Below are 27,718 nucleotides of genomic sequence, written 5' to 3'. Positions count from 1 at the left end.
TGTATAAAACAATTAAAGGATAAAGTGTTATATGTTGTGGAATTGTGGAGCTGGCCGGACTCATGAGGCTCCACCCCTTCATCTTACAGATGGGGAATCTGAGAACCAGAAGGGGGGGGAAGTCACTTGCAATCTAGCTCTTCACGGCACCTAGGTTTACCTGGCGTTTTGCCCAGGGTGTGGGTTTTGTTTGTCAAAGTACCTTAAGTCTGGTTGGAGTTGACCAGGAAGACAAATATCTGGTGATCGTAAGAGGTTCCTACATATTTGGGGCATTAATGGGGCATAATATAAGGACAGGGGCCCTAATAATAGATAGTGTCAGCAGGGCTCATAGGGACAGGAGAAACAGGTTGGGGGAGCCTGTGCCTCTGAAGCTTAGGATCTCCTCCTCTCTTTGCCCTTGCACAGTAGATGCCACACACCAGAAGTCAAGTGTTCTGTGTAAGGTACACTCTGGTGTGGGTGGCTGGCAGGACGCGCTGCGCCCAAGTCACAGATGTTCTGGAAGTCCTCTGCACTGGAGAAGCATGCCCCCTTCCCGCCTCTCCTCCACTGATGGTGAATTCTTAGTCTGTGGTTTGGCAAATTGCAGAGCAGAGAGGTTTTATGGGATGTGCACGTTAGCTGAAGCTGGCTGATGAGAGGCCTGGGGCCCAAGCAGGAGGCTGTTCTGCTGGCTCCAGAACACTGGGAATACACTGCAAAGTTTTTTCTCAGGACATCCGGCAAAGGGTGTGCTTGTCTCCAGGACAAGGGGGAGCTGCTTGGACACCAAGGGTCTTATAACTCTAGTCTGTTTACGGAAGATGGGCAAGTGGCTTCTATTATTTGGATGGTGCTGTCAGCCCTTGCTTCCTTCCTCTCTGCCAAGCCCCTAATTGGGTGGGGTTTGGGGAAAGTGGGCACCTGCTGCTTAGGTCAGGCTCACTGGCATGGAGTTGGGTTCCTCTCTTAGCTTTTATGAGCTGCCCCTGGGGAGACCTTGGGTAAAGTGGCTTTGGCTTCAGGCTGCTTGTCTTTCAAATGGTCCTGATAATGCTGGATGCAACCTGCAGATTACTTCATTTGGAAGTCTTCTATAAGATATCAGTGCAAGTTTACCATAATTCTTTGCAGTCACATGTACATGCAGGTGTATGTCAAGTCCTATGGTGGTGGAGAGAAGCTCATTTCTCTAGAACAAGCAAATTATTTGTTTGGATTTGGGAGGCATTGTGCTTTTACAGTAGTTTCCTTTCTTGATTGTTTATTTCAGACAAGTACCAGTCATGAACGTTCTGATCCTCTACAGGACTCTTTCAGGAATGCAAATAATAGCCAGTGTTAGTAGTTACCATTGGTGGTACCAAATACTTAACGTGCACGATTTCCTGTGATTCCTACGGTTCATCGAATATATCCTAATGCGCCCTAACCTGGGGTAGGTGCTTTGATTCCTTTAGACAGATGGATGAACTTGGAGAGGTTGGAGATTGCCCTGCATCTCCCAGTTAGGACAAGGCAGATCTGGGTAAACTCAGGTTAGCTTGCCTCCCAAGGAGGATATGGACCTAAAATGGAGCCCTTTCTCAACTTGAGTCAGGGTAGGGGAGACCAGGCTCAGGCTCACATGTTAGCGGGAGAGCAGTGCAGGGTGTTATTGAGGACCACCTCACTGTATGGGACATTCGCCTTATGCTACAGGTGTGAGTTTGTGAAGGCAACAGAGGGCGATCACAGTGAGGCAGGGTGAATGGAGCAGACCCAGGATGATGGCTGGTCCCCACGGATGTGGGAGGTGATAAATTACAGATCAACACTGTGGAAATAGTACATTCTCCTGAGTGTTTAAATCATCACAGAATTTGGTCTTGGTCCTGGGAGTACATTTTTAGGAATTGGCTCCAGACCCATTCATTTCTCTGCCGTTCAGTTTTTCTCTAAGAGCTTTGAGTGTGGATCCAGTGTTACGGTGGGAGAAAGACATGTAGCTGCAGAAGAGGCAATTCTCAGGGCCAGTTCCTTTCCTGAACAAGTGCTGTGGGGGCAGATCAGGGCTTGAATCCCGCCTCTGGTGTCTCCTGGCAGTGCCACCCTGGGCCACCCACTCTGAGCCTCAGTTTCCCCCACTCGTAACTTCACAGAGCTTTTGGAAAGTTGATTTGAGATAATTTTGGGTAAAGCATTCTACTTCGTACCTGGCCCCTGTCACTCATGTTCAACGTATATGAGTTTCCATCTGCTGTTCCTTCCATCTGGCAATCACCAGAAAGCTGGAGTATGCTTTGGATTTGGTAGGTGAAGCTGAGAGAAAAGAGAAGGCTGAGGCAAGAAGGAAGGACCAGCTGCTCATAGTGTGATGGGAAATTGGGCAACGTGCCCAGTGGAGAACACCCAACACACAAGAGAAACAGATAAACAAGGAACAGCTGTTCAGACCTGGAGGGCTTCCTGGAGCCCATCTAGCGATGGCTGCCTAGTAAACTGAGCAGAAGGGAAGCCATGTGGGTTGAGGTTGAGGAGTAAAGAGGTGGTCCTGTAAGGGCAAGGTCAACATAGGATCTTAGCCCCAAGGTCAGTGCTGCACGTCGGTTACCACTCCTGCCCGGTCTCTTTCTCTCTTTGTCTCTGTCTCTCCCTCTTACACACGTGCACACACACAAGAACTGTTTCTTCTCCTTCTCTAAGGAGGCAAGTGATCCAGGGGTGATTCACAGATCTGACACAGCTTCCTGCTCATGGAACAACCAGCCACATCCTGCTGGCTGTTGGAATAGGAGCGCGACCAGCCATTTATCATGACCCTTTTGGGAGCTGAGTGGGGGTTTGGGGGGGACAAGTCAGGATCAGAGTCACTGTGTGTGGTGGCAGGCAGAGGAGAGGTAAAGGGAAGGGAAAAATAAACCTATTTGATGTCACGGGAGACTGATTCCAGCTCCAGGAATATAAGTGCCAGCTGCCGCATTTTCCGAAGAGATATTCTGGGGCCAGCGTGAGTTAATGGCCAGCGGAGGCCATGAATTAGAGGAGTGTTAGGACTTAGGGGACTGCACAGCAATCCTCTGGAAATTGCCTTCTAATTTCCTCAGCCTGAGTCACTGACCAGCCTAGTGCTTGGCCAGAAAAAGTCTCACAGGCAACTGTGTTCCCTGTTGCCTCTTAATTAAACAAAATCAAGCAAATAATAGAGCTATACATACAGTAGTCACACTTACTCCTCTTGAGTTCTGAGAATCCAGGAAAGGGATAATGGTTTAGGACAGGGATCCAGGGAACAGGAAGGACAAGGGGTGTGTGTGTGTGGGAAACGAGGTGGAGCTCTGGCTTTGGAAATAGGTTCTGAGTCAGGGCCAGAGGTGTTCTCTGCCATAGCAATCGCCAAAAATAATGGAAGCGTCCAGTAGGGTGATCAGCATTTCAAGAGGTGATTCCCAGAGCTGCATGTGACTTCTCGCTGGGGCCAGGCTGCTGCTGCCTGCAGTGAAGTCAGTGTCAGGAAAGCAGGTGAATGGAGAGGTCAGGGGCCTGGACACGTGCACAGGGGGGCCATTGGGTGAACCTCTTTCACACCCCTGAGTAACTGCTAGGCAAGGCACCACTTTGGCAATGAGTGCTGAGCAGAGTCCCGTGAGGTTGTCAAGATGCACAGTGAGGAGAGAAGGGGAAGAATCAATATGTGAGTACTTACCATATGTCTGGCAGTATAGACGATACCTTTCAGAGGACCTTTTATTTGAGCTACATAGCCACCATGTGAGGTAGGGAGGTATGTTTTGTTTTATTTTAAAGATTTTATTTATTTATTTATTAGAGAATGCATGCAAGAGAGAGCATAAGCAAGCGGAGCAGCAGACAGAGGGAGAGGGAGAAGCAGGTCCCCGCTGAGCAGGGAGCCTAATGTGGGGCTGGGACCATGACCTGGGCCAAAGGCAAATGCCCAACTGATCGAGCCACCTAGGTGCCCCGGTAGGGAGGTGTTTTTATATCCACTTTGCAGATGTAGAAATTGAGGCTCAGAGTGTTTTTGTGACTCTCAGAGTAATTGAGTGGCAAGGCTGGGATTCTTACCCTGGTCTTGGACATGGAAGTCTGTGAGCCTGTGGCCCTCTTCCCCATCAGAGAGAGAGGGGGATGAAAATAAGCAAGGAGTGCCAGTAGCTCCTCCTGAGAGGGTGACATGTGCACCTGGAAGGCCGTGTTGTGAGGGAGCATCTTGGGCTCTGCTGTCCATCGGACGGAAGCCTGTCTCCACCACTGGCCACCATGGGGCCCGGCGCAAGCTACTCCTCTCTTGGGAGCTCAGGTTCCTCAAGCAATGTGGGGAAACGAGGACTTAGCTGGTATGGTGGTGGCGATGATTAAGTGAGTTAATAAATGTGAAGAGTTGAAGAGCTAAGAACCTACCTGGTATGTGTGAAGCACAACAGAGGTACTTGCTTTAATAATAATTAAGTCCTAAAGCTTTTCAGGAGGGGGAGTGCTCTCTGTGAACTAGAGTTTTCAGGGAAGGCAGGCTCACGATGGGCTTTGAGGAGTAATTAGGATTTGGCTGGGAAGGAGTAGGATTTAGGTGGGAAAAGAGGGGAAGGGCATTCTAAGAAAGGAAAAAGCAAAGGTACTGGATGGAGGTGGGCCATGCTAGGAAAATGTGGCCAAAACCCACCTGGAGGAGAAGGATGAGGAGGAAGGCTGGGGCCAGCTTCTGAGAGCCTTGAATGCCAGCGGATGGAATTCAGTTTTGTTGTGTAGACACCTCTACCCAGTAATCCTTGGGAGAGGAGCTGACTGTCCTTGTGGGATCCTTCTGGTGGGCCCCAGGGCTGGGGTGGTTCTTGCAGCCATAGCTGGAACAGAAGTAAGAACTGGAGCAGTTTTTCTAGTTCTGCATTGGGGACGCTTTTGTTGGCAGGACAGACCTCAGCCCTCTCTGTTTATAGCTCTTCCTCGGAGGGGTCAGGCTGCCTCATAAAAGTTGATTGCACCCCAGACGTCTTGGGTAGGGGCGCGAAGGGTGGAGGAGGAGATGAGGGAGCAGCATGGAGCGAGGTGCAGGCTGCTTTGGGCAACACCCCTGGAGGGCTCTGACCCATGGGGCCTGGTGCAGCAGTGGTGTGCCGAGTGGGATAATTTCCATCCACATTCCCCAGCATTGCCATGGAAGTACCCCAGTGGCAAGAGAGAGGAAACCCCTAACCTATTTGTTTTTAAAGAACTTTTAGCTCCCCCCCCCCTTAAATAAATTCATTTATTCTTTTTTCAGTTGAACTCTACCCCCAATGTGGGGCTCAAAATCATGACCCCAAGATCTAGAGTCTCTCACTCCACTGACTGAGCTGACTAGACGCCCCAGGAAACCCCTCTCCTCATAGGGCCTGGGGGTTAGTCCTAAACAGCTTGCTGGGAGCCAAGGTTGTCACCCCAAACATTCACACTCATGTTGCCTTCTCCTTCAATATTTCTCTGAACTGGTTTTAGTTTTAAATATGGTGCTTCAAACTACCTCTTCATTTAAACCCCTGCCACACCCCTGCCAGATATTCCAGTAAGCCCGATTCTTTGGGGGGAATGTAATAATAAATAGAACAGCTAACATTTCTAAATGCTTTCTACGTGCTAAGAGTTTTACATGGATGCTCTCAAAACAGTTCCCCAAAGCATGTCGTTCCTGCTAGTGTCCACATTGTCCTGGTAAGGATGCTGAGGCCCAGAGAGCTTAAATAAATTGCCAAATACCTAATAATAAATATCTAATAAGCTGCATATGGACAGGGGCCTGCTGACTCCAAAAGCTGCCCTGTCCCACAGCTCCTCAGAGCCCTTACTCACATCTTATTCCTGGGAAGACTGGGTCCCAAGGAGATCCCACATGGGGCCTAGCTGACTGGCTTCTCCAGATGTGAGAGCCTCCACATGTCACCTTCCCCTTCTAGATCTCCAGTTGCCCATCTAGAAATTAGGGTGATTGCTTCCTTGCTGGTCCACCTTGCAGAGGGGAGGGTGGGTGTGAAAGCTGTTTGGGGAAACGCTGGGCCCAAAGAAAGCAGTTGCTCCCCAGATCCCTCAGTTGGGCTTCTTACGCAGATGGGGCTAGGAATGCTTTACAAAGGGGAGCTGTTCCTGACCTCCAGGAAATGTTCATGTAAGCTGCCCCAGCCACGCTCCTTCTCCTGAGAAGCCTTGTAGCCAGGGTGGACGAGGTTCACCTTCGGCCCTCATTGAAGACGTCTTCTAGAAAGCCGCCTCTGGAAACTGCACTTTGCTGCTCTCCACACCTGTCATTTTTGTGAATGGAAAGAGACAGACCTATTTCCAGGCACATATCCTGCTACTGTTACCTGAGGGGAGGAAGTGACATCAGGCGCTGAGTTAGCAAAGGGGAAACAGCTGGGCAGTCTGCCCCTCCACTTGGCCCTTTCTCCGGCCCTTTGCTGTCATTTCCCTTTGGCTGGTGAGGAAGCCATCCTCCCCAAGCCTGGGTGGAGGGACACGGTGGGGTGGGGTCGGAGTCCCTTCCTCTGTGTGTGTCAGTGCAGCATGAATTATGCAGTGGGGCATCTGAGGCCCTCCAGTCTGTCTCTGAGGTCCCTGGAGCCTGGCAGAGATAGAACACTCAACTTCAGGGAGAGAGGGGTGGGCTCCAGTGGACTTGCAGGGTGTTCCAGGTGGGGTTAGGGATGGCGAGGGTGTGGGGCTGGTCTGTACTTCAGCCTATCGCTGGTGGTCCCTGGTGGAGAGCCCTCACTGTTCCATTTTTCTAGGAGTATTTTCACTTAGTCATAAAAGAGACCTTGGCCTGTCATATGTGGGCATCATCATCCCACAGCTACCACACACTGAATTCCTATTTTGGGCCAGGCACCGCTAGACATTTTACTTAGAATCTCTTGTCCCCACACCAGCCCTGAAGGCACGTGTTTCTAGCCCCGTATTACTCATATGGAAACTGAGGTGCAGAAAGTTCAGATTGCATTGTTCATCACGCACAAAGCCAGGTGTGTTTGACCCCCTGTCCCCAGCCTATGCCTGTTTTACGCTGTCACACTACTTGACACGCTTGGTCCTTCTCCAGGGGCTGCCCCAGGGGTAGTGGGGGTTCCTGCTGCCCGAACATGCTGTCCTCCTGTGGCAAAGCATTCTTTGTTGAGAAAGCCTGCCTTGCTGCTTTTGCCCACCTAAGGGTTCTAAGCATGAAGGGATTGTCCCTGTTATGTGAAGTGGCTGCTTTGTAAAGTCTTTCATGGTAGGCCCCATTCCGACCCAGCTTTATTCTGTTTCCTGATGGCCCAGGCCCAAAGGGCTATTTTAAGGGACTTGCCTGTGTGGGAGAATTTCTCATTATAACAACAGAGAAGGCGGCCTAGCTGGCCTGGCATGGTGCTGGCAGCAGGACTCTGACAGAGTGAGACTCTTTCCTGAATTCTGTCCCCCGGGCTGGTATCGATTCATTCAGCTCTCAGCACGGTGCCTGGCACCTGGAAGGGACACAGACAGCCATTTGGCAGCAAGGGCAGTTCCAGCGCTGACTGCCCAGGGATTTCTGCTGCCTGAAGGCCCAGTGGATTGGCAAACAGATCCTTTTGTCCGAGTTAAGGTCTCTAATAGAACAATGTCTGAACTTTGGTTCAAGCCAGGATTAATCATTTACTTTGGTTATCACTCATCGGCAGCCTGAGAAGGGCAGCCTTCTTTCCCCATGATTTCTGGACGTCACAGCTCCCTGGCAGGGGAAGTGGGGAAGTTGAATCAGAGAGAGTATGAGGGGAGCCCTTTCTGGGTGCAGGCACTGGGCTAGGGCTTTTCACCCACTGTTTGCTTTAATCTGTGCAAACTGTGAGTGCTCTCCCTGTTTTGGTGACAAGGACAGCAAGGCTCAGAGAGGTGCTACATCTTGCCCTCTCTCACACAGCAGTGAATGGCAAGAGTTGGGGGTTTGAGCCCAGATCTCTGCAGCAACAGAGGTTCCTCATGGCCCACTGTGATCCCTGGAGATTGACAGATTCCGCCAGTGGCTGTGTGTCTAGTTGGGAGTTCTCTTTTTATTCCTGGCCCAGCTGGAAGCAACCGCAACATGTCAAAACTAGCCACACTTGATCTTCCTCTCTGTGCTTATACTTTGCCCTCTGCCATATGCACCCATGGGAAGCCATGATTTTTGGCTCTGCTGGCATATGGAACGCTGAGAGCCTGGCCCTGAGGCTTAAGAAAGGGAGTGGACCCAGGCGAGTATGCCTTCCCTTGGAAGGCTGAGGACCTGTAGCTTCATACATGGCTTAGCCTCCTGAGGACTTGGAGGCTGGGGATTTCTAGGGAGCACCTCTCGTGGGTCCCCAGATGAAACTTAAAGGGTAAGGATAAAATCCCTAAGTCCTCTACATCCTCTGACCTCCCCACCAAGCCTCTCCATCAACACATGATATGGTTGGGATAAGATAACAAACCTCTTGCTGCTGAGATTGAACCCCTGGCAAGATCTGGCTTCTATTTTGGGATTCAATTTTTTATTCCCCTTGAACTCTTGTCCAGAGCCACTTTTGAAGGCCTGGCCCCTCGGATGCTCTAGCTGATGGGGGTCTACATCCTGTCCTTGGAGAAGATGGCTTTGTGGCCACAGTGCTGTGGTTGGGAGTAGAAGGGAGTTTAATTCTGGGCATTTGCTGCCTGCTGCTTTCTTAGGCTATCCTAGGCCCTGGCAGCCCAGAGAGGGCCTCAGGAGCCAGCAACTGGAATTCAAGAGCAAGAGGCTGGGGGCAGGGCAGCAATGGCCTTGGCTACATGGGCTTTGGCTCAGAAGCCTCTTACTAGCTTTTCTTACTTTGTCAAGTTTCTTCCCCTCTGTGGGCCTCAATTTTCTGATCTGTAAAATGGAATAATAATACTAACTAGCCTATATGATTGTTCTCTATGTCCTGCCTGACCCAAGATAGCTATTCAGTAAAGGGTAGTTATTGTTACCATTATTAGCATGGTCTTCCTTCATGCTTTTACTCAGTTTCTACTACCTTCCAGAAGCTTCTCTGATGTCTACTCTTAAAATATTTCCTGTGAATTTTTATGATGTTTATCATTTTTGCCACTCGTGTAACACCAAGAATGGCCTTGGTTGGCCAGCTTTTGGCAGGCCCCTGTCTAGCTGCCTGGTTGATGGAAAAGCCTCTCGAGGGATGGGCCTCAATGTGATACTCAGTAATTCAGTCAACATTTCAATGTTGACTATGTCCCAGCCACTGACTGGGAACACAGTGGAGCAGATAAAAGTCCCTGTCCTTTTGGAGCTTACATTCTGATGGGGGAAGGGAAACAATAAAAAACCTATTTTAGGTAAAATATACAGTGTGTTAGTTGGGGGATCAATGTTGTACAGAAAACTAAGCAGGGTGAGGGGACAGGAGATGGTGGTGATGGGAGGTGTTGTACTATTTCTTTTTTCTTTTTTTAAAATTGTATTTATTTATTTGACACAGAGAGAGAGAGAGCACAAGCAGAGGGAGGGGCAGAGGGAGAAACAGACTCCCAGATGAACAGGGAGCTCAATTCGGCACTTGATCCCAGGACTCTGGGATCTTGACCTGAGCCAAAGGCAGATGCCCAACCTACTGAGCCGAAGGCAGACGCCCAACCTACTGAGCCACCCAGGCTATTTCATTGAGGGAGGCCAGTATATCTGTACAATGACTTTTGAGTAAGGTCTGAGGGAGTGAGGGAATAGGGCATGCAGATATTCGGGGGGAAAGCTATTGAGGGAGACACAACAGCCAGTGCTAAGGCCCTAAGGTGGAAATCTACCTGACTTCTCCAGAGAAAAGGCTGGCATGATCTAGTAGAAACAGTGAGGGGGAGAGCGTGGGCAGTGAAGAGGCCCAGTTGAGCCTGTCTTCCTCCTGGCAATGAGCACAGTGCTTGCTCAGGACTTGCTGAAGACTAAAACTGGCCAAAGAATTGCAGAGAGGTTGCTCTCTGGAGACTGTATGTGGGGTTCGACTTTGAACCCCTAAGAGGGACTCTCTGGGGAAACTCAGCAGCATCATGGACTTAGGAACTCCAGGACCTCAAAAATAGTGCACCTGTTAGGGCTTTTCACTCACTGAATGTGAGTTTGTACCTACTGGGTACAAGGCACCGTGCTGAAAGCAGCTCCTCCAGCTCCCCAGCCAGAGGGTGGGGGGGCTCCTGTGAAGGCAGCAGGCACCATATCCTTTCATCTTTAACACCTCCTCCCTGTGCTGGCAGAAGGTCTGGATCACAGTAGGTCTTTGATCAATGGGATAAATACATGGACAAAGGCTTCATTCTGTTGAAGTCCCTTTCCTCCTACCCTACTTCTATATTTTTTAAAAAAGAACCATAGTTTTTAACTTAAAACTATAGAAATTGCTTGTTTGAAATTAAAAAAATATATATATTCCTATTGATATAATATTGTAAATGGTGTTAAAATTCTCAAGCAAGTCCAACAAAACTTTTCTCACTCATGGAGTAGATGGAATTGTAGCCCAAAGACCCAGATGTCTTTGGTTCACCTATATATGGGCTAGCCTAGAACCTAAACTCTGTGTATACTATCCAGGAAAACGATCTTCTAGAGCTCACAGATCATAGGCTAAATGGGGATGATGATGATGATGATGACAATGATGATGGCAGCATTTATGTGCCTGCCATTTTTCTTTTTAAGATTTTATTTATTTTATTTTGGGAGGATATATGAGCCCAGAGAAGGAGCAGAGGGAGAGGGAGAGAGAGAGAATCTCAAGCAGACTCCAGGCTGAGCCTGGAGCCCGATGTAGGGCTCCATTTCACGACCCTAAGATCATGATTTGGGCTGAAACCAGGAGTCGAATGCTTAACCGACTGAGCCACCTGGGCACCCAATGTGCCAGCCATTCTTGTAGGCACTTTACTTATTTAATCCTTACAACAACCCGAGGAGGAAAGCACTACTATGTTTCTTATATTATTGATAAGAAAACTGAGGCCAAAGATTGTAGGCTAAGGAAGAGGCAGAGCAGGGCTCCAGAGTCCTTCAGGAAACCTCTTCCTTCCTGGCCTTTCAGGGAATCCTGCAAGCCAGCCTTGCCAGAGCTCAAGTTGGCTATCTGTAGAAGACTATGTGCAGGACCTTTGTCATCAGGTGTCCTCCACTGGCAGGAATGGAGTTAACAAGTGTCAGAATTTGGGAACCAAAGCCATGGGTGGCCAGCAGGAATGGCCCTTCTTTGTTCCCAAGAAAGGAAAAACCATTTGTCCCTGCAACCTGACACTGCAGGGGGGTGGGTTTGCTGTGTGTGGGTTATCTTCCTGGGCCATTTACAAGTCCAGCACATGGGGTTGGGGAGGGAGGGGTGGTGGGGAACACAGTGTGTGTTGGTGGAGGCCAGATTAGAGTGTCTGGCAAGATGTTTCTGACACCTAGACCATTCAACTCTTTGCAAAGCCCAGCAGGTGGCTGGATTGTTGCTTCAGTTAGGAGGGGGGCACCCTCCCCACCCTGCCCTGTTGAGTTTATTGTTGGAATGAGGTGGGTCCTAACCAGTCTGTTCCCTCCTCCCGGGCCCCAAAATAAACAGCAGCTGTTGGCTACATCACCTCTGTCGGCTGCCAGTCTGTCAACAGCACCTGACTCTCGCTTGGCCCTGCCCTTCTGGGTATAATGGCATGGGATGTTGGGGGCCCATTGGCTGTGCCCTACAGAGCCTGCCTTGCTAACCAGCTGGTGTGCCCTGGCATGCCCTCTTCCCAGGCATCACTGGCCTGTTGGCCACCCACTGCCACTGTCCCTTCCTGCCCTGCAGTGAGGCAGGTCTTCATGGTGGCCACAGACTCAAGCTCAAGTCTGACATCAGTGCGGCTCCTGGCTCTGTCACTCAGCTGGTGACCTTGGGTAACTCTGAGCCTCCGTTTCCTTCTCTGCAAAGCAAGTAATGGTATGTTTATCACAGTAGAAGGTTTATAACCACTGCTACAGAGGCAACTAGAGTGGAATCACTGAAGCTAGATTGCCTGATTTGAATCCCACCTTTGCCACTCAAGAGCTTCACGACCTTGGGGGAGGTGCTAAAGGCCTTCACACCTCAGTTTTCTCATTTGTACCACATGGATAATAAAAGCACTTCTCAGGCTGGTAGTGAGGAATAAATGAGTTAATACATGTAAAGCCCTCAAAATGGTACCAGGCACAGAGTAAGAGTTTGATGAATAGAATCATGTGTGTTCTCATTGGCAGGTAAGGCCGGACATCCTCTAAAAGAATCAGTCATGTGTGCATATTCAAGAGCTGACATAATTACTCTCCTTCTAACCTGACTTCTGTGTGGCTGTGCTAAGTTGCATGGCTTTGTTTCTAGCCTGCATTCAGAACTTACGCTTGAGGACTACAGGTGGAGGTAGAACGGTCATAAAGCAGGATGGAGGCATGAAAATGGAGAGCTGGGATTTCTATTCTACTTGGCAGTAGTTCTGCCAATGTAATGAAAGAAACGGAAAGAAGACCGTGTCTGTGGCCAAGGACTACGTCCAGCTGCGGGCAGATCCCCCCTGAGGTTGACTCGTTATCTCTGTTCATGTGTGAGCCCCAAGATGTTCTTTCATATGATCTTTACAATCTCCCCATGGACCAGCTTGCTTTGGCTTCACCCTGGCTCCATACTCTGGGAAACTCGTATTGTTATCTTTGGCTTTCTCTTGAATTTATCTTCCCTTTTGGAAAGATTATACTAGGAACCCCCATTAGAGCATCTAGACTGGAAAGTCATCATTCTCTAAAAGAAAAAAACAAAGCATTTGATCCCAATCATGTTGGGCTGCAGTGCCAGGTGCCACTGTGGGCACATCAGCCCCCCAGTAAAGAGACCGCCACTCAGGAGGCAGCATTTGCACTGTCTCCCCAGGAGCCTGGTCCTTTAAGAGAGATGTGCTGTCCGGGTGTGGGATCCTGTCTTCTCCATGCTGCCTTTGTCAATTCTTATCCAGGCAGAGAGGCCAACTGCAGTTTCATTCCCCAAATCCAGGGTTGTCACCTTCTAATAGACAGTGAAGGGAATGAGTCTGCACCACTGAGAGGAAAGTAGCAAAGTAGTTTAGAGCAGCAGCTTCCAGAACCAGATTGTCTAAGTTCAAATTTGAGCTCTGCCATTTATTCCTGTGAGGCCTTGGGCAAGTCACTTAACTTCTCTGCTTCAGTTTCCTGTTCTGGCTTATGGGAATGGCCTTCCTCATTGCTGAGGGGATTACATGAGATAATCATCATAAGATAAAAGCACTTATAACCATGCCTCAAAGAGAGTTTGTGCTACCTAGGGGTCCCTGTTGTTATCTGAGCCTGCACAGCCCATGGAGTCTGCTTTCCATCAGCCCAGAACCTCTGGGGCCTGCTACATATATCTATTTAGAACCCATGAGAAAAAAAAAAAAAAGAACCCATGAGAGGCCCGTGGTGTTTGTGATCGAGACATATTGAATGGAGCTTGTGGTTCTAGAGAAAGGGGAGCGTAAAGAGTCAGATCAGTGGGTGATTGAATGCTCACCACAGTCTCCTAGCTGAGTGTCTGCAAACGAGTAGCTTTGCCCCTAGTTCAGTTTCCTCAGCCAAAGGTGCCCATGCCCTCCTTGTCAGGCCACTAATGAGAACCCGAGATAGTGTAAGGTATCCAGTGGTCACTCTCTACGGTGGCCACTTAAGCAGCTTTAAGGTATGTCAGGGGGACCAGGAGGATAGTCTGTTCAGACCGACCTTTTCTGGCTAGGAGCCTTGTATTGTACTCTTTTCTGTGTCTCTCCCGTGATGAGCAGTGTCTGGGTGTTTATGTCAGCAGGGCTGCCCTTGCGGAGGCCCCTACATAGTATCTCAGCTTGCTGAGCTCACAAACTTAGTCTCTGCTGCTGAGGGACCCTCCAGGAAGTAATATGGGTCTCCTGCCTGTTCCACAGATGAGGAAAGGCTCAGAGAGGCTCCTGGCTTCTCTAAGTATGGAGTTCGCTGTCGATGCCCCACCCTGGACCCCCTAGGCTCACCTGAGTTCACCTGCAGTTTGCAGGACCCTGAAAGCTCCCCACCTCACCCTGCCCCCCACCTCAGCTCTTGGTGTGAGGGCTTTCTGCAGCCCATTGGCCCCACAGAAGCTTGCTCTGCCCAAGCAGGTGCACTTGAGGAAGGCCAGGGGAAGGGAGGGGCGTGAGTTACTATCCCAGGGGGTTGCCCTCAAGCAGTGAGGACCAAAGTCCATGTCTCCACTGCCTGCTCTTCATTGAGAGGATTCTGAGGTGAGTTGTAGCCAGAACACCAGAAGATCCCCAGCGGGACTACACCTCAGTTGCCCACAGCAGTAACCTGCCATTAACCCTTTATCCTTTATTGCCCTCTATCCTTTCCTGGTCTCGCTTTCCATACTTCCTCACCTGGGGTTCCTGGAATCGTCTCCCTAACAGGCACACTGCACCCATGGCCTTGTCTTAGAATCCACTTTGGGATGAACCCAAACTATGATAACAAACTTCTGCTAGCACGTGGTGGAACTAGGACTGGAAACCTTTGTCTGTGACTCAGTCCCCCAGACCATGCTATCTTTCTGCAGGTTTCTGGGGTTCTTGTTATAGATGAGTCAGAACAGGTCCTTGTTTGATGCAGGTCTTTTTTAGCTTAATAAGAGGGCAGTTTCTGGAGTGAGTCAGAGAGGACTGGGCTCAAGAATACTTCTCAACATAACAGCTTCTGGAGGGGCTTATCAAAGAAGGAGCTCAGTCAATGCAGATACCATGGAGAGAAGTTTGGCTTTGGAAACATGGGAATCTGACCTTATATGGACTTGCCCCAGGAATGAAAGAAACAAATAAGGGTCCTAGGGACAAATAGAAATCAAGTATCTTTATCCATACAGGTCTGGCTGGGAGGAGCAGTGTCAGTGTCTGAGGAAACAAAATTGGGGATTGCTAGCCTTTGTGCCAGGTGCAAGGGGACGTCTGTGAACAAGAAACTCTGGGGTTTGTTGTCAGATTCCTGTCTGTATCTGGCTACTTGTATCTGCTGTCATCTGGCTAGTTGGCAGGGATTTGGACATTATGAACATGAAAGTTTCTTGTGACAATGTTTGAAATTATGGCAAGACTGGGTGTCCTTATAAGGGAGAAAAGGAGTATGTGTATATGTCTGTTTAGTGCATGTGTATTTGGGGATGTGTAGTATATGTGTGTGTGTTGGCAAGTGTTTATGCATGTGGTGGGGATGTGTGTGTGTGTTTACATGTGTGTATTTGGGTATGGTATGTTTTGTGTGTAGTACAAGCTGTTGAGTCACTGTCCATCAGGCATATTCCTGGGCCATCATTTATCCTTGAGAACCCTTTATGGCCAAGCTAGAGGATCCAGGAAGACTTAGATAATACAAAATCGTCTCATAGATCCTCACATATACTTATAGTAACTACCTTGCATCCTTTTCCCAGTGCCTCTTCTGTCAGACAAGCTCTCACAGACCTCACCTCACTCTTGCAAAAGAAAGATTCTGGGACACTTGGGGTGGCTCAGTGGTTGAGCGTCTGCCTTCAGCTCAGGGTGTGATCCCAGGGTCCTGGGATCGAGTCCCACATCGGGCTCCCCACAGGGAGCCTGCTTCTCCCTCTGCCTATGTCTCTGCCTCTCTCTCTGTGTCTCTCATTATTAAATAAATAAAATCTTAGAAAGAAAGAAAGAAAGAAAGAAAGAAAGAAAGAAAGAAAGAAAGAAAGAGCCTGTTACTCCCATATTATAGGCAAGGAAACTGGGGATCCTAAAGGGTAAGTTACTTACTCAAAGGTGATACAACCAGAAGTGGCATTGCTGGGATTGGACCAGCCTCTTAAGTCCCACCTTCTCCTGCCTCCTTGATCTGAGAAGGGTGAGCTGGGAGATGGGATTCTGTTGTGGCTCTGGCTCTGCAGCAAGGGCCCTCCTGTCCATCTTAGGAAATTTGCTTTAGAAACCTCACTTCCAGCTTCAGTGGAGGTCATGGAGGAAGGAGCACCAGAGCGGGCAGGTGGGCAGTGTGGTGCCTGAAGGCTGGTGTGGGCATGCCAGTGGACCCAGTTCGAAGAAAGAGTTGATGTGATCTGTAGCAGGGTGAAAATGGAGGACAGGCTGCACAAAAGCCAGGGAAGAATTGAGAAGGGGCACAGAAGAAGTGAGAGAAGCACGTGAGGTCACTTCCCTGGGCCTCACTGAGGGTGCTGTGGAAATTTTAGTCCAATTAGGAAACTGACTCCTACATTTAATCCCCCAAGAGCCTACGTCCCTCCTGTTTGCAGTGAGGTTACATGTAGGGATGCGTGGACATGGGTCAATGCAGATCAGTCTGTGTGATCTGCTATGTGATTTACCCTCTCACAGGGTTGGGCAGGGTCTAGGTTCCTGGAAGGAATAGAGCATGGACATTTCGTCAGTGCAAGTTCTTGGCAGACAGAGGCAGTGGGGCCACTGGGATGGCCTGGCTGCTCCAGTCCGAAAGAGCTCACATCAGGACAGTGGGAAATCCCACAGAATCTGCAGTCCCAGATGTGAGTCTGAGTGGGACATTTGGGATTCACTCATGGACTCAATACTCTTTGGTTCCTTGGGCTGGGAGAGGGCCCCCTGGTACTCAGCCAGCTCGATGATTCTAACCAGTTCTTTGGGAGCAGAGAGTTCTGGCCAGTGTCCCTGAGAATCTTAAAGGGCCATGTTTCCCCCACCCATGTGTCCCCAACATCAGCCAAGGTGGACCCTGGGAAGCAGGCAGACTCATGCAAGGCAGCCTGAGTAGCACAAATTTTCCAAAATCACCTTCAGATAACTTTCCAGCACTAATGCTGTGGATATTAGGTGTTATCTAATACAGTGTTAACACTTGTGAATTTGTTTGGCTCTCTGCTGAATTGGACTAGGATGTGGTATAGTCCGGTAGTGATAGGTGAATCAGAGCCCCCTACAAGCCATGTGACTTTGAGAAGGTTATTTAATCTTCCTGAGCCTCAGTTTCCTCATCTGTAATATGGGGATAATAAAAGTAGCTCAAGCTCCTAGAGCTGGTGGTAGTCATAGAAGCAGTATTAATGGTAACATCTCAGGCAACAGTGGGAGCTTGGCATCCTGGTTGAGCTCCCCTGGATGATGGTGACAGACAGCTGACATTGGAGCTGTTAGACATCCTCCTGTTGGGGGACAGCTTTGTTGGGATGTAATTCTCATACCTTACAACGGACCCATTTAAAGCATACACGTAAAAAATAAAAATAAAAATAAAAAAAAATAAAGCATACACGTTTGTGGCTTTTTGCCAAGTCACAGGGTTGCGCAACCACCACCACCACAGTCAATTTCAGAACATTTTCATTACCCCCCCAAAATAAGAATGCTTCAGCCATCGCTTACAAACCCCCTCCATCAGTTGGTTCCTGGCCCTTGGAAATCATGTAGTTCTTTTCTAACCCTGTAGATTTGCCTGTTGCGTGTGGTCTTTTGTGATCAGCTTCTTTGGCTAGCATAACGGTTTCAAGGTTCATCCTCCACCAGCCCTTTCGATGGCTCATACATTGAGCTTGGTTCAGTCCCGGTGGTAGCTGAGGAGCTCTGAGCACACACCCTCATCGAAGTCTTGGCAGGGCTGACCCATGGTCCTGAATGCAGGTTCCATTGGAGCCTGTCATCGCTGGCTGGTGCAGCATGTGGATTTTCTCCGCTACCTTAGCACCTGGAAGCTGGCTGAGGCTGGGTGTTATAGGAAAATATTGAACTTGCCTGGGTTTATTCCCGTTACTTCCTTTGGCCTGGTCAACAACTTGGGGGAAGGGTGGAAACCATGCAAAGCCTTTACTGATCTGTCCCCCAGGGAGCCTCTCTTTCCGGGAGGGGATGGGAGGGGATAGGGAGAGAGGATAAAAGCATCTTTATTTGTTTTGAATGTTGACTAAGTCCCCAGCCTCCTTACCAAGTTCTGGTGAAAGTTGCCGGGTTCCTGGTCAGCCTCTTCCCTCGAGATGCAGGGTCATGGGACTTCTCTCTTGGGGGCAGCTGACAGGGAAGTTGCCAATTGCTCTGGAGTACTCTGCGTGTGGAGTCAGACTGCGTTCCTCTCCTGTAGCTAGAGCTGGTCCCCTGCAAAACTGGTGAGTCTGTGAGGGGATGTTGAGCTGCAAGTAACAAAATCCCAGCTGAAACTGTCTTATTAAACTGTGGAAATTTATCATCTTACTTTCAATGCGGTTCAGAAGTGGATAGCAAGAAATTATAATTTTTAAAAACCTATCCCCGATTTATGAACATTTGGATTGTTTCCAACTTTTTTCTTTTTTTGGCTATTATAAACAGTGCTGCCCTAAATACGCATATGTATCTTGGGAATTTGGGCTACTCTTTTTGTAGGATACGTTATGGAAGAGACAATGGTAGGTAAGAGAATCTGGGGTTTATGTCAAGTCCGTCTATCCACATTTAACCTTTTCTCCTATTCCATCTGCATCTAAATCCATACAATGAGAACTGATATTTACAATGAAGGCCCTTGTGGATTCCTGATGTTTGTGGAATCAATTCAAGAACATGGTATTATCTTGCATTTTTTTTCTAACCTATTGTTGGGTGTCAGGCTAAAGTAATGTTTAAAAGAAAAAGATGGGAAAAAAAAGCAAAAGATGCAACATAAAGGGTTTTCTAACCATAATATTTGGTATATTCTATACCCTTGAGGGGAGTTAGCAATTTTGTTCAAGAGATTATGTGATTCCCAGTTGGAAAGCACAGGATGAAAAGTCTTAACAATACTAAGTGTTGGTTAGACTGTGGGGACGTGGGAACATTTTTATGCTGCTGGTGGAAGTTTACGTGCTTCAACCATGTTGGAAAATAATTTGGAAATATCTAATAAATTTTAAACTGTGCATATGCTTTGACGTAGTAGTTTTAGGTGGATACCCTAGAGTCAGGGTCTAGAGAAACTCTTCCCAAATGCACAGAGAAAGACATGTACAAGGACTTTCATTCTTGTGTATTTATAAGAGTGAAAAATTGGCATAGCAGTCAGAATGGGATGGGTTATGTTACAGGAACAAACAGCCCCAAAGTTTTAATTTCTTACTTATACCCTCGTCCAGTGGAATGAATAGAGCCCTCTGCTTATCATAGGCATTCGATGTCTGAGACTGACAAAGGCTCCACAGTGTTCCCATGGTCCCTCTGGCAGGGGAAATGAGTGTAGCAGTCTCTGGCAGTGGTGATGAAATGCTTCTCCGTGGAATATTATTAAGCCATAAAAAGGAATGAAGTGCTGATTCATAGTTAAGCATGGATGAACCTTGAAAGTAGTATGCTCATTGAAAGAAGCCAGACACAAAAGACCACATATTGTGGGATTCCACTAATATGAAATACCCAGAATAAGCAAACCCATAGAAACAGAAAGTAGATCAGTTGTTTTTAGGGGTTAGGAAATGAGGAGTGACTGCTAATGGTTATTTAGTTTATTTGGGTGGGGGGGGTTTCAATTACCTGAAGTTAATCATAGGAGATGAGGGAGATGATTCTCCTTCTGACATAAGATCAGAAGGTCAATCAATATGTACCCTAACACTATGTCAAAATGAGTACCTCATTCAGCTCATCTCATTTCATCTCATCACATAGGCATTTGATCATCTTTTATCATCACAAGGGTGTACAGTACAATAAGATATTTTGAGAGAGAGAGAACACATTCATATGATTTTATTATTTATTTATTTTAAAGTTTTTATTTATTTATTCATGAGAGACACAGAGAAAGGCAGAGACATAGGCAGAGGGAGAAGCAGGCTCCCTGTGGGAAGCCTGATGGGGGACTTGATCCCAGGACCTCGGGACCATGACCCGAGCCAAAGACAGACAATCACTGAGCCACCATGTGGCCCTATTTTTATTTTTTTTTAAAGATTTTATTTGTTCATTTGATGGAGAGAGAGAGAACACAAGGAAGGGAAGCGGCAGGCAGAGGAAGATAGAGAAGCAAGCTCCCTGCACAGCAGGGAGCTCAATCCCATGTCTCTGGGATCATGACCTTAGCCAAAAGCAGACACCCAACTGATCAAGCCACCCAGGCACCCCTCCTATAATTTTAATAGGCAAATCTTGGAGATCTTGCAGGTTTGGTTCTAGACCACTACAATAAAGCAAGTATCTCTATAAAGTGAGTCAAATGAATTTTGGGGTTTCCTAGCATATATGAAAGTTACATTTATACTATACTGTAGTCTATTAAGTATGCAATAGCATTGTGTCTAAAAAAACAATGGATATCCCTTAATTTAAAAATACTTTATTGCTGGGATCCCTGGGTGGCTCAGTGGTTTAGCGCCGCCTTTACCCCAGGGTGTGATCCACGTCAGGCTCCCTGCATGGAGTCTGCTTCTCTCTCTGCCTGTATCTCTGCCTCTCTCTCTCTCTCTCTCTCTGTGTGTGTCTCTCATGAATAAATAAATAAAATCTTAAAAAAAATACTTTATTGCTGAGGTACCTGGGTAGCTCTGTCAATTGAGTGTCTGATTTTTTATTTTGGCTCAGATCATGATCTCAGGGTTGTGAGGTTGAGCCTGGTGTATGGTTCCATGCTTAATGGGGAGTCTGCTTAGGGTTCTCTCTCTCCCTCTGCCCCTTCCCACCCACCCTGTGAGTGTTCTCTCTCGCTCCCCAAAATAAATAGAATTTTTAAAAAATACTTTATTGCTGAAAGATTCTAACCATCATCCAAACTTTCAGTGAGTTGTAATCACTAGTCTCAGGTAATATCACAAACAAATATCATAGTAATAATGAAGAAGTTTAAAATATTGTGAGAATTACCAAAATGTGACAGAGATGCTAAGTGAGCAATTGCCGTTGATAAAAGGTGCTGACAGACTTGCTTGACATGGTTTGCCACAAAACTTTAATTTGTAAGTAATACAATTGCTACAAAGCACAATAAAGTGAAACACAATAAAACTGGGATTTGCCTATATTACAGTATGTTGTTATATTTTATTATTGTTGTTCATCTCTTACTGTGCCTGATTTATAAATTATTATTATAAATTATCATGGTTATGTATGTATAAGAAAAAACATGGTGTAAATAGGGTTTGGTACTCTGCAGTTTCAGGCATCTACTGGGAATATTGAAATATATCCTCTTCGAATAAGGGGGGGCTACTCTATTCACATGATGGAATTCTGTACAATTAATGTGAATAAGCTGCATAAGTGTCAACATGGAAAGATCCCCAGAAGAAGAGTAAATGAAAAAAAGCAATTAAAATATTATCTATTCTACCATTTACCATCTGTAAATATACCATTTCTATAAATTACAAATTATTCACAAATCAATAGTGTATTACATATGTTTACATATGTTTGTGGAAAAGTATAAAAACACACAAACTGGAAGGATGCATAAAAAAAATTAACGGGGGGGGGAGGGGGCGGGGGGGGGGGCAGCCCCGGTGGCGCAGCGGTTTAGCACCGCCTGCAGCCCAGGGCATGATCCTGGAGTCCCGGAATTGAGTCCCACATCGGGCTCCCTGCATGGAGCCTGCTTCTCCCTCTGCCTGTGTCTCTGCCTCTCTCTCTCTCTCTCTCTACATCTCTATGAATAAATAAATAAAATCTTTAAAAAAAAATTTAATGGCACTGGTCATTTCAGGATGGGGAGAGAGACATGAGATTGGTCAGAGGACAAAGGAATTTGAACTTCATAATGTTTCTGTTTTATTTTAAAAATGATAAATTGTAGCATGCATTTATTTTGAGTGTAGTGTAGGAGGATTTGTTATATGTTACATGTATTCTTCATTCTCGTTCATTCATACATTCAGTGAAGATTTGTTGAATGCCTACCACGTACCAGGCATTGTTCTAGGTTTAAGGATGTATTAGTACACAAAACTGGCAAAAATCCCTGCTCTAGAGAGTTTATATTATGGTGAAATGTCAAAACAAAACAAAAATTTTTCAAAGTAAAAAAACAATACTGCAATTCCAAAATTTAAAAAGTTGATAAAAATTAAAAACATGAAAAGAAAGCTCAGCCTTATTAGTTCACTGGTATGGAAGTCTGGCCTAATTCTGAATTTGAAGAGGCAAAAAAGGCAGGAGGATCTGGACATAGGTTTGGTTGAGTGACTCTTGAGATAGCAGAAGTGATAATTAGACACAAATTAGCCCAGAACCCACCGCTCTTGGTGAGTCCCACCTGGGAGTGGAGCTTAGCTGCTCAATGCCTTGGTGGAGTTTATTGTACATTAGGAAGAGTGTAGCATTGACAGGGTTGTGGTTGCTTCCTTTGCAGTGGACCTCACTGCTGCTGTGTCCAGCTCTCTTCACACTACTTCAGCCACCATTCCAGGTCAGGCCTTCAGCCCTGGACCCTAGGAGCTCCCAAACAGCTTATAGCGCAACTCCTATTTGTCCTGGCAGACCCACACCAGAGTTGACTTCTCTCGGTACTGCTTTGGTTTGATCATTTTCTTGCTCAAAACCCCTCAGTGGCTGCCTAGCACTTGACAGATTAACCTCTGCTAGGAACCTAGGGCTTCCATAGGATGGAAAGAGTGGATAGCAGGGTGGGGGGTGACATCAAGACTCAGTCTTTGCCCTTGCAGAATTACAGTGTAAGGGAGAGACCCCACATGGGTGGCTAAGTAGGATGAAATGAATGCTCTATGGTGATACAAAAGCAGATATGTGCATGAGGGTGCATGTATTTATCTGTTTTAATGGATATCTTACTGTTTGGCGCTGTTGAGTGCTGAGTATTATTTCTTTTATCCTCACAACCATGTGAAGTAGGTGTTAACTCATCCCTAGCTTACTAAAGAAGGAAGAGACTTAGCCAGGGTGGTAGAGCCAGTAATTGGTGGGGCTGGGAGTCAGAGCCAGGCACCGTAGTCTCTGGGGGCTTGTGCTCTTAATCTCTGGGTTACTAAGGAAAGAAGGAGGGAAAGACAGGTTCTCCCTGGGGAGGCAGCAATAGAGCAGGTGACAGATGAGGGGGAACAAAGAGAAGCTCCGGAACTTGGGGCATGGGCAGAGACTGGGGTATGAGTAGAGCTGGACTGGGGTACAGGGCTGGAATGCTGTGCTGGGAGTTCAGACTTCCCTGCAAGCACGTGGAGGCCCTGGAGGTGTTGCTTGACATGACCCAGTGTGTGTTTAAAGATACAGCCCCACACGAGGTGTGAAGGATCTATTGGACCCCAGAGATGGGAGGAACCTGGAAGACCAGTTGGGAGGTGATGGCAGTGTGGTGCAGCCTCATCTGATGCGTGGCTCAGGTTCTCAAGGCAGCAAGGAGGGCCAAAATTACCTTTGAACGTCCCTATGTTGCCTATCCAGTTCAGTGTTGAGGGCCCTTTGGATGTGATTCTGTCAGTGTAGGAACCACTGAACTGGCATAAAAGAGATCAGTAGTCCGTGTCGGGTGTCCAGACTGGTCCACCTGCATTGTAGCAGGGGAGGGTGGGGTACCTGCAAGACAGACTCCATTCTGCTTCAGGATTAAGAAGATTCCATAATCTGCAGCCTCATTAGGGGATTTGTAGTCAGGAGGATGGACCCAGAGAGTGAAGTTAGTATTCCCCAGAGGGATGTAATTCTGCTGCAGCTGCAAAGCAGAAACTTGGCTTCATAGCATTTCTCCATGCTGATTTTCCCCATTTCTCATCACTCTTACCTCCTTTGATAACTCTTTCCACGTCCTAAACAAAGATGTTTTCCCAAGTTCTGTTCAATAACCAATCTTTGTGCTTCCATTCCTTCTCTCTGAACTCTGGTTCTGGACCTTCTTTTCCCCTTAATCTGTGACCACTGGGCAGACTTGTGTCTCTAGCAGGAACTTCTGTCCCTGGCCAGCCAGACTTCACCAAGGGCAATCCCTCCCTCCCCACCCACCTTACTCTACTCCCTGATCCCCTTGTATTTAAATTAATGGCACTACCATTTTTCCAGTCTCTAGATTCAAAATCCAGGAGTGACTTTTGACTTCTCCCCTGACATTCATTTGTATTGTGTGTTCTATTGACGAGGGGTTCCCGGATCTACTGGGAAGCTGATGAGAGAATCCTTCCTTAGGGCTTACCTGCCCCAAGCCTGGAGGCTGATTCCTTATTCAGTGAGCCTGGTATGGGGATGGGACCCAAAGTTCATATCTTTTTCACAGCTTTCCAGGACTTCTGAGGATGAGCCCAGGGCTGGAGTGAGTGTCCAGTGCCTGCTTCTGCCCAGTCTCATGGGTCCATCAGGCTTTTGCCTCCACCTTGTACCCCTCCCCCATCACAACAATCCCAGCCCATGTGGCAGCTTGGATAGGCTTCTGCAGGGCCCTGCAGACAGCCTAGACCTGAGTGATCACTTTTGGGTCACCCAGCATCCTTCTCATACCTTTGCCCTAGCAGTTTTCACTGCCTGGCTCATGCGCCTCACCTGCTAAAACCCCTCATGGCTCATCTCAATGTGTCTTTTTTTTTTTAATTTTTTTAAAAATTTATTTATGATAGTCACAGAGAGAGAGAGAGAGAGAGAGAGAGGCAGAGACACAGGCAGAGGGAGAAGCAGGCTCCATGCACCGGGAGCCCGAGGTGGGATTCGATTCCGGGTCTCCAGGATCACACCCTGGGCCAAAGGCAGGTGCCAAACCGCTGCGCCACCCAGGGATCCCCTCAATGTGTCTTATAAAGAACTTTCCAGATCCATCCAGGGCAGACGGGCTTCCTCCACTCCTAGCTTGTAATAATTATTGGTGTAGATGTTTGTTTCCTTGGCAAGGCTAATTGAAAAAGCATATGGGAGGCACTGTCCCAGATGCTTGGGATGAGGAAAGGATGGACAGGGTCCTCTTCTTGAGCTCCAGACTACTCACCAGATGCTAAGCTCCTTAAGACAAGGGCTCTGGTGGACGTTGAGTGTTAACACTCCATCCATATTTGCTGGTCTTGCCCTGTACTGTGTCCTTCCCTGCCTTTAAGAGTACATCCTATGCTGGTTTTTCTGACCTCAGGTGTAGCAAGTTAAGTTCATTACGTTTTTCAATTCACTGTTTATTATTGCTATTGCAAAGCTCTCCTCCTGCTTTATTTTCATTATTCTCCTTCATCCCTAATCCTCATTCCTATTTTTTTCCCCCTTGCACATCCATCCAGCCTGTTTAATATAAACCCACATATTGGGCAGCCCTGGTGGCCCAGAGGTTTGGTGCCGCCTTCAGCCCAGGGCGTGATCCTGGAGACCCAGGATCGAGTCCCACGTTGGGCTCCCTGCGTGGAGCCTGCTTTTCCCTCTGCCTGTGTCTCTGTCTCTCTCTCATGAATAAATAAATAAAATCTTAAAAAAAAAACAACCCACATATCCTCGGAAAACTAGCTGTGCTGTTTGTGTTTGTGGCTTACTATATTAGTGTTATGCTGTAGATTTTATTTGGTAAGTTCCCTTTTTACTCAATACTGTGTTTATAAGATCGACTTATATTGTTGTGTATGTCTGTGTTGTCACTTCTGACTGCTGCATCGAGTTCCACGCTGGTGTCTACCACGTGGTATTCAGTTGCTTCCCCTCCTAACGGACACTGAGGTTGTTTCCAACTCTTGTCTGCTGCGGACATCACTGCAGCAAACACCCCCAGAGGCCACTGCTCTTGCAGACTGTGGAGACATCTCCAGGATGTACATCCAGGAGTGGGATTGCTAGAGCACAGGGTGGGCATACACAGATCGAGGTTAAGTAAACGCTACCATACTGCTTCCAGAATGGCTATTCTGTTTAGACAACTACCAGCAACGAGCCAAGGTTCTCATCTCCCTCCCACCCTCACCAACATTCGGTATTATCCAGAAGACTAAGTCATCTCCCTCTCTCCCTTCCAGAGGGGACCTTCCAGGCTGTTGACACTTCTCTCCAGGGGCCAATCTAACCTGAGTTGAAAGACATAGTGAATTTTCATGTCTTCATATCGTCCTTCCTGGTCTGTCTCCCTTGCCTGTAAAGAGAATTCTTTCTTTAATTTAAACCCAGTTCTCACTAATGGGACCAGAAACCTAAAACCTTCCTTCATTATCTTAAGAACTCAGCTGGCTTTTCAAAACTAAACCTCCTTTGTTTTCCAACTTAATCTGAAATAAGCCCCTCTTCTCTTGTGTTCCTCATTTGCTCAGGCCTCGAGTCCTTACTGGCCATTCTTGTGTTTGACTCTAGGACTGGCGCCTGAAGGACATTGCTTCACCTGCATCTGCAGGTGGGCCTGGGGCTGCAGGCCTTTCCCGGATATTACTCCCATCACATAAGCCAGGGTTGGGATTTAGCTCTGTTTCATTTGTGGCCTGTAGCCTTGTTTGCAAATGGAAATAAGTTGGGCTTCTTTGCCAGGGATAATTATAGGAAAAAGCCTCCTACCTAGTACTATCCAAATTTTGGCTTTGAAGTGTTCAGTTGCTTAATGAATCATAACTGTTTCCTGACACCTTATGTTGCTGGCGTGGATTGATACTAGAGTCTCATACCTTGCCTTGTTCCAGCAAGGTGTAAATGTGGCTTGAGGTCTTGTGTTGGCTATGTTTTACATGTCTGCCTGACTTCTCCAATTCCACTATGAGCTGTGGGTGGGCAGTGATGAGGGCCTTCCTCTCCTTTCTTCTTGATGGGACCTGGCCCCACTCCCTGCTCTCCCTGCCTTCTTCCACAGAGCTTTGCACTTAGCAGGTGCTCAGTAAATACTTGTTGGGTGGTTGACACAGGATTACATGTTAATCCATCATCTTCAAAGGCTAGAACCAGACCTATTTAAAAAAAACAAACATTCCTTCCTTTTAAAAGTGGCATTATCTTCTTACTCTTACATGTGTTCATTTACTCTCATTTATTGCTTTTTGGGGATGGGGGCTCCTCAGGGAGTACCTTAGAGACCCTCTTTAACTTAAAAGAGGCATAATAAATTATGCTCTTTAGAGAAGACTGGATGCCTGTGTGTGTTCCAGAAGTGGGTTGGGAGCACAACATTCTAGATGGTTCCTCTGCCCTCCCCTTACCCCTGCCTGCAGGACTCGCCTCCCATAGCCATGTGTGGTATCCTACAGATCGCCATTAAATAAACAGTCCCTTGAAAACACAACATTAAAAAAAAAGTACTGTCTATGTATTGTATCAGGAGAGCTAAATATTATGGAAAAGGCCAAATGTTTCCACTGTGTTATGAAAATAAGAACCCGGCAGCATGGAACTTCCCACTCAGTGGGCACAAGATGTGGTGGAGACTTCAAAAGGAGGAAGAACTATCTAGCCAGCGTGAGCTGCCACGGGTGACTGCACGCTGAGGAAAGAGAGAGAGTGTGTATTCCATATGCGGCTGCAGACGTCGTGGCTGTGCCTTTCACCCGGGGAGTGGATTCGTGCACCCATGTATGTATCGCGGCTCCCCCAGCAATGGCCCAACTGTGACGTGTGCTGGGGTTGAGGTAGGAGGCAGGCCAGGAAGGGCAGGACAGAAACCCTCTTTGTTCTCACAAGACCCGACAGGCAGATTCACAGCAAGAGACTCCTCATCCTCGCTCTTCTGTTTTTCTTTTTTAATTCAGTTTGCCATATGGTATAACACCCAGTGCTCATCTCATCATGTGCCCTCCCTAATACAATGGAATATTACCCATCCTCAGTCTTCAATGAAGATAGACACTCACGGTGAACCAGCCCAGTGGCTCTGGCAGAGAGGCCCTGCCATTGGGCTCTGTGCAGTGTCTCAGCC

At 47.4% G+C, this 27,718-nt stretch overlaps 1 protein-coding gene across 4 annotated transcripts in view; it reads left to right on the top strand.

Annotated features, from left to right (window-relative positions):
- The window catches only part of SH3PXD2A (SH3 and PX domains 2A), a 235,288-nt gene that overhangs the window by 2,389 nt on the left and 205,181 nt on the right, over window positions 1-27,718 (top strand). The window contains exon 1 of one of the 4 annotated variants that reach the window (XM_035707650.2): window positions 3,344-3,658. The exons of the other annotated variants lie outside the window; for them this stretch is intronic. The gene's annotated coding sequence lies outside the window, so the exon portion shown is untranslated. Of the gene's footprint in view, window positions 1-3,343; window positions 3,659-27,718 lie in introns of those variants that run through there. 4 annotated transcript variants of the gene reach the window in all.

This window comes from Canis lupus, chromosome 28, assembly GCF_003254725.2.
Source record: "Canis lupus dingo isolate Sandy chromosome 28, ASM325472v2, whole genome shotgun sequence".
Lineage (NCBI taxonomy): Eukaryota > Metazoa > Chordata > Mammalia > Carnivora > Canidae > Canis > Canis lupus.
This window is presented reverse-complemented; position numbering and strand designations above follow the sequence as displayed.